Below are 16,523 nucleotides of genomic sequence, written 5' to 3'. Positions count from 1 at the left end.
GGAAATGCAATCGTTTTTATACCACCAGAATACTTTCGGAGGCAGAGGGTTCTTGGCCCCAGGATTAATGAGCATCCACTGAGTCTGCCCAAGAGAGTTCAACACTGAAGATCATTAAGTGGGATCATGTGGACCCCCTAAATGGGAAAAGGTAGGATGCGGATATGCAATCATTTATTTTCCATTCAGATAGAGTAGTCTTTCAATAGACCTGGAACAAACAGTGCTAGTCATCACTGACATTCCATCATTGAATGTAAGAGCAATTAACTGTCTAAAGATATGAGAAATATCCAGACTAAAATTACATCAATGAGCACAGGGTCAGCTAAAGTCAAATATGTTGAGTTGAGCCCATGTCTAACAGCTCTGTAGAGCTGATAAATCAATACAATTACAGTCCTGCAGATTATGTATTCCATGAGACCCTAGAAAACGTAACTAAAACCTTGGGCCTAGAGGAAGGCAAGGTTGCCTGCAGACCCCTGCTTGTGCTATGTGATTCCAATGGCCAGTCACCCAGTAGCAGTATAGATTCTGCAGTCATAGGCCATGGTATTGCTAAGGGAATTGCCTCAAGGAACAATACAAAGAAATGCAGCAAAAAGGTAGCACTGCTCACAAGTAACAGACCTTGAATATGAAATTAGAGAGATTATTGGCAGAACAGACCCAGTTACCCCAGCTGGGTTATCTTTCACTGTAAACCACTGCAGAAGAGCCATTCATTATTGTTTTGTCCTGGCACCTGATGGGGATATGATCATAGGAATGTCAGCTGACGGAAGATTAGAAAGCAATTGCGATCATCTGGGGGCAACTGCTTTGAACCCCATCTTATCTGAGGGAGTCCATCATTTAACTATCATGGTAGTGTGGGACATGTGGGTCCCACCAATGGTGATGTGGTTTGTTGGGCTTACTTTGAGGTGGATGAATGTACATGAAGAATCCTAAAGGCCACAGATAGGAGGCCGGCAACTGCCTCCAAGGACAGCATGCACCCTGCTATCCTGATGGGGGCATGCTGAAACGCATTTGGTACAATCAAGCCCCTTCTAATGGTTCCATCACAAGGAACTTAAGTGGTTCAACTGTGAATTTGCCTTGAAGAGGCAATAGGTCACAAATTCGCTAAGAGGTCATGCCTGCGAGGAAATGTGCTACATTCTGTTTTCCCTGCTTATATGTGGATGAATGGAACCTATATGTGCCTGATTGCTGCATGGTCCCTTAGAATGTTCCCTGATTATTCTGCCCTGAGTGTACCATGTGTGTCAATTAGTCAGAGTCTGTTGTCTTACCTTTGGGTGTGAATACCCGGTATCCTGCTTGTACCTACTGTGCTTATCTACTTGTGTCCTACTAGTCCTCGTAATAAATAACACTTCCCGTACTCCTGGACTACTGTTGTCATTGGACATCCTGAACTTGCAATATTACAAAATGATAAACTATATAAGGGATTACAGGCCTTGATTGCCAGTAAAGCACAATATGCTAGCAGCAAAGTCTGGGCAGATCTGGCAATTGAGCCAAAGGATTCACACAGTTTTGTGGGCTCTTGTTAACCATGCATGGCAAAGCATAGACACTGCATCTGTACTGTAATTGGCAAGGCTATGTGAAAATGTCACTGTGTTTGTTTATGCACAAACAAACTTGCCTCAATGATGTTGGTAGAGACCACTTAATTAAATAACAGCTTAATTTCCTTTCATAGTTCCCACTTTTCACTCTAGGAGGTGAAGTTAGAAAGAGCTTCATAAACAGGGGCAAGGGTAAACAATGGAATTTCAATCAACATATTCCTGCAGCGCACAGAAGACTGCGACCCTACCCCTGTTCTCAATTTAATGCCACCCTTACTGAGGAAACACTGTGCCATTAAAGGGTGGAGAGAACATGCCCATTTAAAGGAAATGATGAAGGAAGGATCACAATAACTACCAGTCATGTTTATTATTAGTGTTATCCGTGAATGGGAGCCATACTTTACTATGGTTACCTTTCATATGACCCATTATACACAACAATTGATCATCAATTGAGAATGGACACCATATTACATCTTTAGGAAAATATGATTAGTTACTTTGCACAACATGAAATGACACTCAACATGCTAGATCTCAGACTACATAGGAATATGATCAGTGCGATTATAAATATTGAACACAATGGTTGTAAAATATGCTCCAAGTTTGCACAATATATGTAGGGGGATAACCGAACTTTCACATGTGTGGACACAAAACAGATGTTCAGTAGATATCATGAACTGGTGTAGATTTAAGATCTAATATGATTAATGGAAGTTGTGAAAAATTGCTGGAATATATGACCATACATGATTTTCAAATAGGGGTGGTGTGGAGGTTTGGTAGAAAGGAAATAAGCCCTACTATTGGACCTGGTGGGCTGCATGCATAACTTTGAACTGGATCCTTTTCCTGATCTATAGCCAATGGAGTTTCAGGGCACTGTCTGCCACAATCTGGAGTAATTTCAACCTTCAACGTTCATATGTTGTAAGATCAAAAATAGGGAATTCCTGGAAACAAATAAAAAAAAGACATTGATGTAATCATCTCCCCAAAAGTACATGAGAAAAGTTGGTCCAGCAAACTTTGTAGAGAGCTGAGATGTAAAAACAAATAGATCACGTGAGATTTGAGGAGTTCAGTACAGTTCCAGAGTCAGACAGAAGGCCAGATCCTCCACAGATGTATTTATTTATTGCATATTTCTAAGGTGCCTATACACAAGTGTTTCCAGGCACCACAAGAAAAAAATTGGTGGGAGGTACAAGGGGATTAAAACAATAACAGTGCTACTAGGCCTTGTGACATGCAGATCGAGCAATTTCAGAAGCAAGAAGTGCAGGGGATGGCGGAGAGAGTGGGGGCGGGGGGCAGTTGGGCCCAGGATTAGGCAAGTGCTGTGGGGAGCCCAAGAGGGTAAGTGCTAGGGGATGACGGGGAGCACCGACTAGTGTGGGGAAGAAGGTGGACCGGACTCAGGGGGTGCCAACCCTCCAGGTTAGTCAGGGGGGCCAGAAGGGCAGTGCTAGGGTGAGCCAGTGCTGAGTCAGACTGGACTAGGGGGACCTGATGCCCTGTAAGACTCATAAGAGGCCAGGCCGCCAGTCACAGCAGACAGATGTGGGGCTTAGCACAGGAGGGCGAGGTGGAAGGAAGAGGAGAAGAGCAGGGTCTTGAGCTGCTTGTGGAACTTAAGGAGATCCAGCTCAAATATGCAGGGAGGCCATTCCAGAGGGAGGCTCCTGCCGAAGATAGAGATCTACCCCTCACTCTCTGCTAGGAGAAACAACAGATCTGTAGAGCGTTGGAGCAAGGGGACCGAAGTGCTCTAGCCGGGAGCTATTTAGGGAGAGAGAGTTAGATGTAGCAGGGTCCCAGGATGCAGAAAGCCTTGTGGGTGATGCAGAGGGTCTTTAATTTGATGCTGGCAGCCACCGGGAGCCAGTGTAGAGATATTAGGCCTGGAGAGATGTGGTCCCCAGGCTTGGGGCCAAGGATAAATTCTGCAGTCCTATTCAGCATTAGTAGGAGGGGGCGAAGAGAGGAAAGAGGCAGATTGAGAAAGGGGCTGTTGCAGTAGTCTAGCCTAGAGATAACTAGAGCTCTCAAGACATTTAGCGTCTTGGGAAAGGTGAGGAAAGGGAGACTGCCTCTGAGGAGGTGAAGCTGAAAGTTGGCCCCCTTGGCAAGGGCTGTGATGTGAGGGGAGAAGGAGAGAGGAGTCAATGATGACCCCAAGGTGTTTAGCCTCGCAGGATAGTGAGGGGAGTGGACCCAAAGAGGGTGGCCAGAGTGTAGGAGAGAAAGAGGGAGCAGGCGTCCCGATGAGAAAGATTTTAGTCTTACTGGCATTAAGGCAGAGATCATTGGCTGTATCTACCTGGGAGGGGACAGGAGAGTCTCTACCTCTCCTGTCCCCTCCCAGACCCTCTGCACAGCCCTGGCTTCTCATTTCATCGCCAAACCCCAGGACATCCTGGCCACCCTCTCGTCCTCTCCTCCACCTCCCTCTAGACAAGTCTGATCTATGAAAGTCTTCATCTCCATCACTCCTTTCCTGGGCAAACTCCGGGAAAATCTTCCCATCTTCCAGCTTAATATTCACACTAAATATGTTGTTTGTCTCCATGACCATCAGTCTGGCTTCAAAGCAGCCAGGAGCATGGAAACTGCTCTCCTGAACATCCGTGAAGACCTGCTCTCTAACCTTGATTCTAATCAACCGTCTGTCCTCATATTACTCAATCTCTCTTCTGCCTTTGACACGGTCAACCATGCCATCTTGCTCAATCATCTCCATGATAACCTGGGTATCACTGATCAGGCCCCGGGCCTAGCTGACCTTATTCCTCTCTGAGCGACCCTCCCAGGTCCAACATGGGTCATTCCTTTCCTCTATCTCACTCTCTACCTGTGGTGTTCCCCAGGGGTCTAACCTCTCTCCCTGTCTGTTCAGCCAATACCTGGCACCTCTTGCCCACTGCATTACTGCTCTCTGCTCCAACTTTCAGTGCTATGCACATGAACCTCACCTGGTTTTCGGGCTCCCCTCAGCCACCTCTTCTCCTTCTCTCATCTCTGACTGTCTATCTGCTATCCAGGAGTGGTGTGCCGCCAACAATCTCTGACTTAATGCCAGTAAGACATAGATTCTCCTCATCAACACACCTTCACCCTCTTTTCCTGACACTCTCTGGCTGGCCTCCCTTGGCCCTCTTCCTGCTCCCACCTGTGAGGCTAAGAACCTCAGGGTCATCTTCGACTACACACTCTTCTTTTCTCCTCACATCTCTGACATCTCTAAGAAGTCAAACTATCAACTGCACCTCCTCAGAGGTATTCTTCCTTTCCTCTCATTCCCCTAGAAACTCACTGTCTCTAGAGCTCCGGTTCTCTCTAGGATGGACTACTGCAACAGTATCTTTCTAAATCTGCACTGTCCCACTCCCCTTTCCCCTGGCACTTTTCCCCTCCCGCCTCCCCTGCCCTTGCGTGATCTCAATGCCACTTGGCCTTGTAAGAACATTGTCTCTGTCCTCCCTCTGTTCCCCCTTCCTTGCCTTGTTGCGCCTTGAAACACTTGTGTATAGGCGTGTTACAAATGCCATATCACATCATACCATGCCTGAATCGCGGTCAGGCAGTCAGGTATGAGAGAGGAAGGAGGGGAGGAAGAAGAGGGACACTTGAAGGAGAGCTGTGTGTCATCAGCATGACACTGGAAGTGATGAGAGAAGGTGGAGATCAAGTGACGACAGGATGTCCAGGGTTTCTGTGGTGAAGTGGGAGGCTAGTGCGGTGCAGAGAGCCTGGGAGGAAGGAAGTGATATGGAAACTGCAGTAGGATTGGCAAGTTCCTTACTGATTTTGAAAAATTCAGCCGTGGTATGAGTGGACCCAGAGAGGCCCCAAAGAAACCAGGCTCCCCCCTGGAGTCAAGCCAATTGAGGAAGTGATCTTGCTGCAAGTCAACTTAAGCCAGCAAAGAAACATTCACTGCTCACTGCAAACAACCAAAGCTCAAACTGCGACACAATGGCACCCAGGTCTAGGCATAAAACGCCACACTGAATTATGCACGATTTTACACATTACCAATTTTGATCATCTCTTGTTTATTTAAAACTGCCAAAAGGAGTTAATGCCCGAGAACACTGAGGTTGAAGATTTTAGACAATATGTAAGCAGCACATAGGCAGATATTTCATTCTAGGGCAATACATGGTGTTCCCTGCACCCGTGCCTCCTGTGCTTTTGGAGCCTACTTTGCTATGTCATACATTTATCAAACATCAAGTAATGGCCACATGTCTGCTTCCTGCCCATTCTTTGGCAGCACTGCAGCTTTACAATGTCTTAGGGCTCTCCAAGCTTTTATCGCAGATGAACTACATTTCAGGCCTCTTAAAATGAAATAAATATAACATGCATTTTTAATTCTGATAATAAATATGAGCGCTGTGGAACAGTCGAATCCCATATTATAGGTGAAAACAATCTTGTATAAGAACGCTCTGATGCATTATTAAAATCTATTGCAGTTTAGAAGTACCGTGAAAACATATTATATTGCCTAAACAAATACAATAAGGGAAGAGTCACTGTTTATGCAGAAACCCAAGATTCAAAAAGTGCACACCAAATTTACAAAGCTCCACGGTAGTCTTCATGGTGTTTTTATTAAATATGTATTATGCTTGAGGGACTTGGTTTGACAACATAATTCAGTGTTTGCTGTCAGTGCTGGAGTTACAATGGAAGCCCTGGAAGCATTTTGTCCTTTCGGTTAATAAACTTGTCTTTTCTCTTCATTTTAAAGAGAAGGTCAATATTCATCACTTTATGGCTGTCACGAGGAGGTTTATAGCTTATCATTTCATTACTTCCCACTTTCTGGCACTAGGCACTTTGCTCATAAATCTGCGATCTTATTATTGTCGGATAGCATTTCGTCCTAACAATGTGCCACATTGTGTTACTGTTCAAATGTTACAGAGCTGCAGTCTATTGCATGCTATTAAACCGCCCATTTTCCAAAAAATAAAGCTATAATGGAAAGATGAGCAACTGGAAATGGATCATTTTTAAATTATGCTGACTTGTTAAATGTTTTTTATTGAAAATGGTACCGATATAAAGCCACTTTATTGTTAATGCATTCTGCTGAGCCTGAGTCTAAACTATTAATGTTTTATAACTTGTATCTATCCATGCTTTACAGAAAGTATTTCATTTGTAGAAAGGAAATCGAAGACAAGGATTTCATGGAAAATAAAGTGAGGAATTTGATGACGCAGGTATCAAGGTGCGTAACATAAAGGGAACACACGTTAAGGGGCTCATGGAGGTCTCTGCAAGTAAGGCATGTTGCTTTCATGTATTTGTGTTCCACAACCAGGGTTGGAATGGGGAAAACAATTGTCTCGGGCACCAATTAAAAAGTGGCCATAAGTTTCATATGGCAGTTCTTTCCTTTTGTGACAGACTGTTGGAGTAGTGCCCAAGGGGGGAGTTTTCTAATAAAATGTGATGTGAATTGTGCATTTTAAAGAATATTTATGCAGTAACAATGTTCAAAACTACTAGCCCCTTGATGAAGTAACTCATCAAACTGGCCCACATTGGCCAAAAAAAGGGCCCCACTTTGACAAAGAAAACCGGCCCACACTAGCATTTTGCATTTTGGATTCATGCATGGCCCTATTGCCATATAGTCCAGTCAGGGCCTGTCCACTGCAACCCATCTTGGTGTGCACACAAGGTGGAGAAGGGACATGGAGTGTGTTTACCTCTCTGTCGTGCTTTCCAAGTCAGCCTCATTTTGATTGGGGCGCAGTGGTAAATCGGGGCATAAAAGCAAGGTGCAATGCTTTTATGCCTTCATTTACCTCCACGCCCCATTTTCCAGCAGTGACACGTTTAAAGCATAGCACAGATCAGATAAAAGATCTCTGTGCTGCATTCCTCCTTCGTCTTCTCAGGGCTTTTCATTTTGCGCCTGCATAACATTTTCATGCGGGCGTAAAACGAAAAGATACCTTTGGAATACACCTTGGTTTTGCACCTGCTAAAGACCATAGGAATGCATTTAGAAACACCATGATCAAGCATCATTTGCAGGTGGCATTTCGTTTTTCAGGAAACAGAGGTTCAATGAAAGGCTAAGAGTGTGTTTGCCATGCTTTATTGTTTCCTTCTCTCCTCCGCCTTGTGAAAGTTCCCACTTACACGCAGGGGACTCAGAAGCATATAAGTGTAACTGGGAAGGATACCTTAGTGGCAATGCTCAGGTCTTGTAAACAAGAGTACAATGAGCAGCATAGGTTCGGTTCTGTGGACGGAGTCCAGCATGAAGCGCAATGTAAGTAAACACTTTTTGTTCGAGTGCTAAGGTTGGTGGTCCTCAACCTGAAATTACATTCACAGCCTCCTTTTAATGGGGTAGAGTGATAAGTCAGCATGTAAAAGCAAGAAAGAAAGGGGTAATGCAGACCTTGCTGCCCCGTTTTGTTGCAGTGGGATGGAGGAAGGGCACAGAGTGGAGTGAAGATGGCTGCCATGTATACCTCCTCCATCTTCTCAGTGTGTTTCGTGGTAAACCTGCATGCCGTTTTCATGCTGCATACAATTAATGGATTCCTACATAATCTACCTTGGTTTTCCACCTGGTTTTGCAGGGTGTGTTTAGATTTAGCTCAAGATGGAGGGAATAATGAAAGAGTAAATGAGATTTTGTCCTGCATTTACTCTTTCCTTCTCACCTACGCTTCATGAAGATTTAAAATTACATGCAATGGGCCAACCATCACTTAATTACTATTGTTGATAGTCCAGTGCATGCAATTTAGTCCCTGATTCATGGAATATATTGCGTGGAAAATTGGGACTTTGCGTGCTATTCTGCATGCAAAACCCTGTTCGTCGATTCATGGAATCAACTGTGCTGGACTTTTCCTGGACTTGCGTGGAGTTTGCGCTGGGCTGGCACGTCTCTGCGAGTGGTCCAGGGCTTTGTGTGAGACTCCAAGCAGAGTGTGGACCGGGCCTAAACAGTGACTCAAATAGGGGGAGTAACATGCAGAATGAGGAAGATCACATGAAAATGTGGACGTGTTGAGTGACGGTCCACAGCTAAGCAATCGCACAACGATTCCAACGCAAATACAACTGTATTCATGGATTTCAAGGTGGAACATTGCATCATGAAAAAGCACACGTAAACCCTGTGATCCATCCGCCACATGATACCAGGCAGAAACTTCAATGCGCTTAGGAACCATGCATATAAAGCTTGATACACACACCAAACCAACGTCTACAGCCACAATGAACACAGCAATAGTTGGAGCTATCGTGCACGGACACTGCGGGAGGAGGAGGATGCCCAGGACCCGGATCTTCACAACACGCACCACACTGTTTTGGAGGCCAGATGACCAGGTATATGCCAGGGGTACACGTCCTTTCATCACCTGCATTTTCAGACTATGGCATTTTAATGCCATATTACAACAAATATGCTCATCGAATTTTTTAGGGGGGGGTGAGAATGGGCAGATAAGGGTTTGGGTGGGTGGGAGGCTTGGGGGGAAAACTCCCCAAAAATAAATAAACGATGAGCATTTTCGTTGGAATGTACACATTAAAATGACAGGGGATGAAATTGCAGGTGACAAAATGACATGGAACCATGCCAGGTACAGGTCCAACCATATACTCCTAGACCTTGTCAGGGAGTGGGAAGATGGCTTAGCATCACCCACCATCTGCTCCCAGGTCCTGCAATAGTTGGTGGGATATCACAGGCCACCCAATCCTGCTGTCTACACCATGTGTTGTCATGCATAACAGCACGTGCATGTGTTTGCAGGCGCCTATATATGCTCAGAACACTGGCGTAAAGGCAGACAGTGATCTAAGAATTGTATGCAGTAGCACACTTCCCTCATGCACTAGGTGCAATTGACTGCACACATGTTGTGCTACCCCCCTGAATGACGGAACAGATCTACTGGAATCAAAAGCACTGGCACGCCATTAATGTGCAGTTAGTGTGTGATGCCAATGGAATCATCATAGAAGTGTATGCCAATTTCTCAGGCAGCACACATGATATCTACATCTTCCTCCAGTCACCACTGCACTGGACCCTAGCATCTGGAAAACACAGCAAAGCATGGCCATCGGTGAATATGAACGGTCATGCACATGCGTGCATGTGACACACTGAACAACAGACCCTGACAATAAATGACCATGACAACCATGTGCACATTAACAGGGGACAGTGCATACCTGCTGTGAACATTCATGCTGACACCATTCTGGAATCCCACAACACCAGCTGAGGTGAGATGCAATACAGCACATGTAGACTACTAGTGTCATAGTGGAGTGCACATTCAGATTGCTGAAGTCAAGGTTACGCTCCCTTCACCACTCTGGTGGTGTGTTGCTATATTCACCGTCATTAGTATGTAAAATTATTGTGGCTGCATGTGTACTGTGCAATGTGGCCACACAGCGTGGTGTACCAGTGGAAATGCAGGTGGGACACCGCCCACACCCAGCGGCACCACCCTTGCCCATGGTCAGCCAAAGGGAACGTGGAGAGGATGCAGGCACCCAGCTGTTGCAACCATACTTCACATAAAAACCAGCCTCTGTGGAGCACACACACTCAAGTCACATCCCTGGTGCCATTAAATGATGAATTGGGGCCTATCCTTCTTGCCGACAACAACACTCTGGGAATGTGCCTCTGGGAGGGCCAAATTGTGTGCGACCATTAGACCTACAACAACAGGCACAAACAGAGACCCAGAAGCATTTTGTAATTGGGAGTATACCTCTACCACTTTGCAATGTTTGAAGTTAAATGATTCTAGAGAGAGAAAAAATGTATAAATGTGAACAACACATGAATAAGTAAAGAATGCTTCAACAGAAAATTGTATGAACTTGGCAACATCCAATGCGTAGCACCTAGTCATTCATGGCCATCAAAAGCAACATGTTCACTAATTCCAATCAGCCACTCAAAATTCTATTCTATACCTCTGGGACTACATGCACTACAGGCTCAAACCTATCCATGTCACTGTGAGCGTAAAAGCAGGGGTGCAAGATTCCACATATTACATATATGCACCCCATATGAAAATTACCACTCAATTACCACTCAATTTGTAAGTTTTCAAAAGTGGTTGATACACCCCAAGGGCCACATTCACAGAAGTGTCAAATAATGGAGCAATCACATACCAAAATGCTCTGTGACTCATGCCCCTAATCTGTATCACTGTGCACAAACCAGCAACACAGTCATAGCATCTTGGACATACAGTGTCCATGTAGTACACCCAAAAGCACACAACACAAGCAACAAGGTCCAGGCCACTGTCACATGTACAACAACTGTTGTGCGTGTAGACACCAAACCACACACATGAGACAAGTAGGAAGGCATAGTACAAAATGGATGCAAACAACAAAGACATTTGAAAACAGCCCTGGAGCCACAATGTGTGTTACACAACAATAAACAGGTTGATTGGCCAACCCATTCCCTGAAAACAACTATGCTCACAATAAACAGTCACATGAAAGCAGTCATGTAGATCCAGAAAAATGAATGTGAACTGCAAGAGAAATGCACATCCTAACTTATCCCATGTAAAACAGCACCAGCTGACTGTGCAATCCATGGAACTCCCCATCTGTCGGCCTGGACACCAACAAACACTTATGATGTCTCCTTTACACGCATACAGCAGTAACTTTCCCTTCCATCAAAGCAATCAACTTTCCATGCAGAATGCCTCTGTAGAGAAATAAAAAACAATGCAAGGGCAGGTAACACATCCATGAACCAAAACATGCAGCAACATGTACCCCCTGCCTTAGTAACATGCAACAAATGCAAACAATTACTTACCAGTCACCCATCACAGTGTGTCCCGGCACCAATGCAGCCCGATCCGCCCGCCTCATGTCAAAATAACATGTACACCGCACAGAGTGACACCTTACCCACCCACACCACCTACACTGCCTGCCCCACGGTGCCAAGCAGTGACGGACCATGCAACACGTTCCCATTATAATGGTGATGCAACATTCTAAACACTCAGATCCGGCCACAGTCAGTATGACACTGAGAGGACTCCCAAAAAGAGACCACTGAGAGAATGGAAAACCATGATCACCTTGGAAGTACTCCCAATTCCACAATATGGGATCCCCTGATTAACTGGCAGGGCAGTTGACGATACAAAGTCCAAGACAATGTGAATGAAAAATATCACCAATTGCACAGAAGACATGATCTGGTAGAAGGCAGCACTTCACAGAGGCAGCTGTCATACTGGAAGGCAAGACACAGAGGCAACTGGCATGAAACAGACAAGCAGACACGAGAAAGGAATGACAAACAGAGGCCAAGGACACTTCCACACAAAAAGGGGCAGGCAACAGGAAATGGGAAGAGAAGGCAGACTTCCGGGACTCGATTGTATTGGGTTCAAAGTGCTCTAAACTAAAGGGAGCATCGAGATGCAACCATCCCCTGTCAACAGGCCTGTTCAAATCTGCTGCTGCAGCGTGCACAGTACATATTCACCATGGCAAATTTCAACCCCTCACCAATGGAGTGTGCCAGGTGTCTGTGGTGAACATGGCATCCCACAAATGGCCAACAATGCTGTTCTCTGTGTGGAATTTTCTTGGGACAGCACCCTCAGAAGGTGAAGAAGGACACAGTTTGGGCTTCCTCTGTGGGTAGACATGACCATTACAAAATCACTGAATGGGATGCCATGTGTCATGCAAGACACATGTAAAAACTGCAAGGAAACACTCCACATCCCTACCATCACCATGTGTCACATGCGCCCATGATGTACGACCCACTCACCTCAATACAAGTGAAAGAGAAATAACCCCACATAGTGCCAGACACCCTGCCAGCAAACACAACATAAGTGCTACTCTGAGTGCCCTTCACTTACCTGCACAGGCTTCCCACCTGACTTGCATCCACTGCATCCCAGCTGAAAAACACATCTTGAAATCGCGGAGACATGCATTGCATCAGTATAAAGATACTGGACATACATGAGAAACCCTGCATTGAACAAGAAAATGGGCATGGACCACCCACTGCCAAATGATGACAGAGTGCAAGAGGGAGACAGGACACAAAGCGATGATTGCCTAGCAGTGGAGTGGAGATAGAGAGAGAGTGAGAGAGATAGTGAGAGAGAGAGAGAGGGATAGCTGAAAATCACTGCAAGGAGGAGACTGGCTGGAGGGGAGATGAGGATGGATATGTCTGACATCACAGTGTGTGAGGGCAGAGAGAAGTTGACCAAGAGAGGAAGACAGGCACATGAACACCTTTGGAAGAAGCAGCCTGGTCATAGAACCTGGAAGGAACATAGATGGAAAAGTACCACATGTAGTGGGCGATGTAGAACGGTGACGGAGAAGGGCAGAGTGGCAAATAAAGGGCACATGTGAAAGGTCAATCAGCAGCTTTACATCAGACAAACCACTGGCAATACCCACCATGCCATGCAAAGCTGAAAAAGACCCATGTATGCTACATCCCCAAAAAGAAGTGCCTACAACCACGTACCCATACCCTACACCAACCAAAATTGTTTACTTGGTGTCTTAGGTTTATTGATTTAATTGCGACTCTACAGCTCACATTACTCCTCCTAACATAAGCCTGGTTGCTCAGTCACTCTACCAATTTGTGTAGTACAGGCCTATATTAAGAGTTGGGTCTGCCTAATACCAAGGGATAAGTCTTGTGAAGTCCCACACCAGTTGGAATGTACACAATCTAACCTAATCCATTTTATGATGCTCCTGGGCTGCTGGTAGGAAGGGTTTCCATGTATGTTTAATTTTCCCTCCAGTTGTGAACCCCCCAATGTTTTGCTGTTGTCTTACCATCCTAGCCTGCCATTTGCACATGCAGCACATCCATCTGCTGCACGCTGCTGGGTTTTTGTTCACTTTGTGATGGGGAAACTGACATGCTCTTAAAGACAGTCAGTACTGGGAGACTTTATTTCCCTTTGTCTTTCACTTTATTGCTAGTTTTTAGCAACATGTTACCAGTGCACAAAGTACCTTACAGTACAGTGTGCTGGGGTCTTCCTTTCATTTTTAAGGCCCTAGACACCCTCAAAGGTTTTTTTGGTAGAAGTACAAATGTGCCTTGGACAGAGCTGGTGGCAGCTGTTATTTTTCATAGATTAATAACCCTTTCTTCTGGTTCATATCGTGTTCATCACGTTTGGACAAGGACAGTGGCTGGGCCCCAAAATGACCATTCCATGAGGTCCTTTGTTCTTTCCTTTGGCCATCTTGTCCCTTTGCTTTCCCCAGGTTGCGCAGAACCGGGAAACCCTTTTTTGGTCCAAACCAAAGCTTTAGCAGGCTTCTGCATGCCTTGTGTGAGTGCCTCCTGGATGTAGGCTGGACTGTAGTTCCAATACACATCCTGGGTGCCTGAGAGTCTGGTGTGCTGGGAATGACGGGACCACTGTGCTCCGTGATTGGTCCACATCTGGAGTGACTGTATCTCAGCAGATCTCTCATTGGATCCTCTTCATTTTGGCATGAAGGATATTCTGTATAAGACAAGGACCCAAACACCCACACCAGGTCGATCTCTTGAGTTCACACTGAATTTAGGATAGCAGCCAAGTATCCTGAAACCAAGAAGCCGAGTTGAGGAACTGCTGGTGACCCGCTGGAAGGTTTGGCACCCTGAGCCTGCTGTTGTCCCGCTGGATCCCTCTGTTTCTTATTGACCTTTGGTCTGAAAAGGCGCTTAAACCTAGTAGAATAATGAGACCAACAATTCACAGCACCTCCAACTTCACCTGAAAGCAAGTCTTCTCGGAAGTATTCCTGGGCCAACCAGTGAACTGACCAGCTTCCATGGGACCTTTGCCGTGGAACCACCGCTGTCTCGTGTTGACACTTGAGACTTTGTAGATCGTATGCACTGGGAATAAAGCATTATACAGCTGAGTTTTATACACCTAGGCATCCTAAGTCTGGAATTAGGAGAGGATGCCTGAACCCGAGTGCAGGCGGTCACTGTGTCACCCAGCCGTGGTGGCAAACTTCAAGGGTGTGCTGCTGTTGTGCCCCCATGTGCCCTGAATCGAGCTGCAGTGGATTCAAGCTGATCCCTTCATCAGGAGCAGAGAAATTGCCACTGTCCCGCCACAGAACCATCCCTGGAACTCAGCCGCTGAAAGCCAGAGAACCGCACAATTGCAGTATTTGAACCCGCAACCAAAGTAGACTCACCTGCCGAAGTTTGGTCCAGAGTGCGCCTTGGGTCAGTGGGTACTTGCATCCCTTACTGGTGGCCCCTGGCACATCCATCCATTTTTAAGCACAAGTGTCCCCTGAGGGCCTTTCTTCTTTATCGAGGTAGCCTGTGCTACTGAGCTTTTCCCAACTCTTTGATCCTGTTCTGCCCTCTTGTGTAGACCCTCCTCGAATAGTGGGAACTTATTCTTCACTGCCTCACCTGCCTTCCTGAGCTACTACAGCCCCTCCAAGAGACCCCGGTTTTGCCTGCATATGCAAGTACTTTTGAGCATAAGGCTCCAATCTTCTTAGGGATTGGACTGCCTCTCAATTATAGTTTGATAAGTGAAGGACTGCGTAAAGTATATTCGCTCTATTTGCTCCCTTTCCTTACAGATTGTGGACCCTCACTGTGTGCCATTCCTTTAAGCCATTGGTAATTGTATATATGTGTTATAGTAGGGTTGCATTGGTTTAGGATTGTCTGCTATTTGCTTTGTGTTTGATTTAAAAGGCCTTTAATAAATGTATATGCATGTTTGATATATACACCTGAGTCAGAGTATTTTGTAGTGTTGTTTGCTGTGTGTGGACATTTTGGGCTTTCGATCACCATCACCCCTCCTGGGACCTAGTCTTGACCTCCGCCAACGCTACCTTGATTGGTCTGGCTTGTCCAGAATGTTACCCTGTTCCAAGAAACTAGGCTGGCCTACTGAACTTCTGCTCAGAAATCCATCGTAACAGCTGCATACCATTTACAGAAGCCACAGGCTTTTCACTTAAAGGAAAACATTCCTCTGCTTGACTTATCAAGAATGCTAAGGTGGCAGTTTACTTGAATATTATTTGTGGTACTTCATGGTGCCAGTTAAAGGACCTATATACTGATGTCCAAAAGATGGTTAGACAAAAGGAGCATCGGATGCCATTTTACCAATGCTTTACCATTCTAGTTTGAGGGCTGTACTACAATCACTAACTTTTCAACTTTGGTGAGAATGTTTTTCTTCAATTAAAACATTTCTGTATGTATCATCTCACAGGAAATCTCATGCCAACAAAAACATTGGTATGTATTAATCCAGCTAGCATTTATTGCATTATTGTTCATTTTTGCAGTAGTTCTGTATTTACTCCACGCCTTATAGTATCCTGCCGTCACACCTGCAAAAAATATATGGGAGTAATTGTAAAGACTGGTTATGCCTGTAGTAAAAGCAGGATTGATTATAATAAAGCACCAAAGATTACATGTGTATAATTGTTTATAGCTATCATGATATCAGAAAATAATTAAAACTATTTGTTTTGTCAAATTGCCTGTAAGGTTTTGGGATAATAGTAAAATTGAACTCTGGTGCTTACGTTTCAAAAAAGGTAGCTGGCGCTCCTCTCCAGAAAGAACAAGGCATGATAACCTGTTCTGAGGTGAGAGTTTGCAGCACATGCTTTTTGTTCACTTTGCCTTTCACAGATGGGAAATATCCCATTGCATATCAGTCTTTGTCCCGCCCACATGTGCAGTCCAGCACCGAAATGCTATGGCAATTCCTCTCTGAACAAGAGTACCAAAAGCAACCCCATACACCTGTTTCAGCCTTGTTGGGCCTCATCAGTGAGGTGAAGCTTTGC

Source organism: Ambystoma mexicanum, chromosome 5q, assembly GCF_040938575.1.
Source record: "Ambystoma mexicanum isolate Mex_15411 chromosome 5q, UKY_AmexF1_1, whole genome shotgun sequence".
NCBI classification, from domain to species: domain Eukaryota; kingdom Metazoa; phylum Chordata; class Amphibia; order Caudata; family Ambystomatidae; genus Ambystoma; species Ambystoma mexicanum.
The sequence above is the reverse complement of the archived record's forward strand: the minus strand, read 5'-3'. Positions refer to the sequence as shown.